This window comes from Chinchilla lanigera, unplaced genomic scaffold, assembly GCF_000276665.1.
Source record: "Chinchilla lanigera isolate Chin_1 unplaced genomic scaffold, ChiLan1.0 scaffold00036, whole genome shotgun sequence".
Lineage (NCBI taxonomy): Eukaryota > Metazoa > Chordata > Mammalia > Rodentia > Chinchillidae > Chinchilla > Chinchilla lanigera.
Window position 1 is genome coordinate 159,029 of NW_004955437.1, and position 2,822 is coordinate 161,850.

At 48.5% G+C, this 2,822-nt stretch overlaps 1 protein-coding gene across 2 annotated transcripts in view; it reads left to right on the top strand.

Annotated features, from left to right (window-relative positions):
* Positions 1–2,589: 2,589 nt before the first annotated feature.
* Prrc2a (proline-rich coiled-coil 2A) overlaps positions 2,590–2,822 on the top strand; it is a 14,608-nt gene continuing 14,375 nt past the window's right edge. The window contains exon 1 of one of the 2 annotated variants that reach the window (XR_261814.2): positions 2,590–2,785. The gene's annotated coding sequence lies outside the window, so the exon portion shown is untranslated. The remainder of the gene's footprint in view (positions 2,786–2,822) is intronic. The other variant, XM_005389330.2, reaches the window with a different exon arrangement.

Below are 2,822 nucleotides of genomic sequence, written 5' to 3' on the forward strand. Positions count from 1 at the left end.
AGAGGGAGGGAGGGAGGGAGAGAGGAGAATGTGTGCATGGTGGGATTGAAGGCCTTCTAATGACCCCAACATGGAAAAAGACAAAATCGTGAGCCAGAGTCAAACTGAATTAAATAACCTTCCCCTTCCAGATCGTGTCAACTTGATTTTATTTGTGAGGATTTGCCCTTGGCTTTTGGGAGAAGTGTCTTTGAGGAAAAAGCAGCAATGATTTACCCAACTAAACCATCTATCCACAATTCTGTGTGTCTCCGGCAGATGGTTCCTATGGGCAGATGGTTCCATGCACTAAGATGGATTCTACAAGTGTAAGATAACACTGATCCTAAGAAACTGATGTAGGATTTTGTTTTGGTTTTGGCGATACTAGGAACTGAACCTAGAGCCTTTGCACTGAGCTTCATTCCCAGTTCTTTTTATTTTCTGTTTTGAGATGGGGTCTTGCTAAATCTCTATGTTGCCCAGGGTGGATTTAAACTTGCAATCCTCCTACCTCAGCCTCTCAGAATGCAAGGATTATAAGCATGCATCACTATGCCCAACTAGGAAATTTTTCTTTTATCAGTGTATCACCCAGTAGCTATTTTGTTTTGTCTCTGAGTCAGGGTTTTACTATGCAATTCAAGTTGGCCTTGAAATCACCTTGTAGCTAAGGCTGGCCTTGAATTCACAGTGATTCTCCTGCCTCAGCCTCCCTGAGTGCTGGGATTACAGGTGCCCGCCCCCAAGCCCAGATCCACGCAGTAGCTTCTGAAGGGGCAAGGATTATGTTGAACCAACAGTCTCCAACAAAATAAGCTTTGTGGTTTTGACAAATTGCTCACTGAGTCTTTTTTCCCTCTTTCTTTCTTTCTGTCAGTGCTGGGGACCCAATTTAGCCTTGCATATGCAAGTGCTCTACTACTAAGATACACCCCAGCCCTTCTCTGAAATCTTTATCTAAAAAATTTTAAGTGGATGAAAGAACAGGAATCCATTAAGAGGCCTGATATTTTAAGAAATAAACGGAGGCCTGGCGTGGTGACACATACCTACAATCCCAGCACTCAGGAGACTGAGGCAGGAAGATCCTGGTGAGTTTAAAGTCAGCCTGGCCTACATAGTGAGTTCAAGGCCAGTCTGAACTGCAGAGCAAGACCTTGTCCCTCCCATAAACAAGATAAAAATAAATGAGTAAAATAGTTGTTGAATGGTGTCCATAGGTAGTAGATCTGATATTACCACGTGGGTTCTGAGGTTTCCCAAGGAGCCCAACTTCAACTCACCCCACCCATAGGTGTTCGCTGATTCTTGTCACAGAAAAAAAATAATTTTCAGGCTATAACAGTAGGGGGCACAGAAAAGACTTATTTAGCAGAAAAATGGTACACAGAGGGGAATGTGGGGCTTGGGAGTGAGCTGCGTCCGGCCCAGGGGCTTGTTTTGCCCGCCTTTCTTTTTAAAAATTATTTAGAATTTTTTTGAGACGGGGTCTCACTATGTAGCTCAGACTGTCCTTGCACTCACTGTGTAGCCCACTCACGGTGCCTCCCACCTCAGCCTCCACCTGCTGGAGTGTAGGCGTGTGCCACCACACCCTGCGTTTATTACGTCGTTATGCCCATAAATAGATAATCAGACAGATTTTGTGTTTTCCCAGCAGAAAGGTTAGAGAAACTTTTGTGTCCTGAAACTGTAGTGTTTCTTAAAAGTACAATTTTAAAATTATGTCTCCTTTCTACCTACCTTTATTTCTTATAACTCATGCAGGACGGAGGGTTTTACAGTCAAGTAGTAAGAGACAAAGAGAAAACAGTAGTGCCCTTTGTAAAATAAAATCCATTGTTGGGGGGAATACAAATCCCCAATAATCTCCAAAAAGAATCTCAAACGTAAAAATCTACTCTTATGAAATTAAGTGCCCGTCTCAGTCACTGGTTGCCGGTATCTTGATGAAGAAATCATTCCTAGCCTATCTTTGTTCATTGATTTGCATATATTATGCAAATAAGAGCTACGCAAAGAACGCCTATGCTTCTCTGGGCCCTCGGATTGGTCTCTCTATTCACTTCATTTGCATGACGCGATTTAATAAACGAAAGGCTCCCCCACCTCTCCGGTGCCTTAACCTCTCTCAAAGGGATGCGTGAGCCCGGGCTCTTAACGGGTCTAGGTACTCTACCCTTTAACAGCTAACGCTGCCCGTCACCCAGTCCTCTCAGTCTCCGCTGAAAGCACCTCCGACCTTCCACCTCTTTCTTCCACTTTTGGCGTCCCTACGTCTCTCCACTCCCTCCTTTCCACGGACGCACGACGCACGCTCCGCCTCTTTCTCCCACCATTCTCGTGTAAATTGTGCGCCCCAACCGCCCGGCCGACCGGCGTCGCATTCCCGCCCCGTCTACACGTTTCAACGGCCGACGCCGGGGGCTCTTCCCCGCAGCCAATCAGCGCCTTCGCATCTATAACTCCCTCCTCTTTATGCAAATAACCCCCGAAAGCGCCGCACACCTTTTTTAAAAATAAGGACAGCCCTGGAAGTAAAGAAGGGTAGGCAGGAAGGGCCCCGCCCTTTATGTAAATAAGGGGGCGTGCCCAGTCGCGGAGGGAGGCGGGAGTGGGGGGGCACTCCCGGGGGCGGCGGTTGCCCGGATGGGCCGTTAGTCGGAGCCTAGCCGCGGAGTGAGCGAGGGAGACGGGAGGAGCCGAACCCGGCGCCATCCGCCGCCATCCGCCCCCGCCCCACCGCCATCCCGCCCCGGGGAGCCGCTAAACCCGGGCCCCAGACCCCCGCGCACCCGGCCAGGTGAGTCTGGGCGAACTGAGCGCTGACGCCCTTTTCC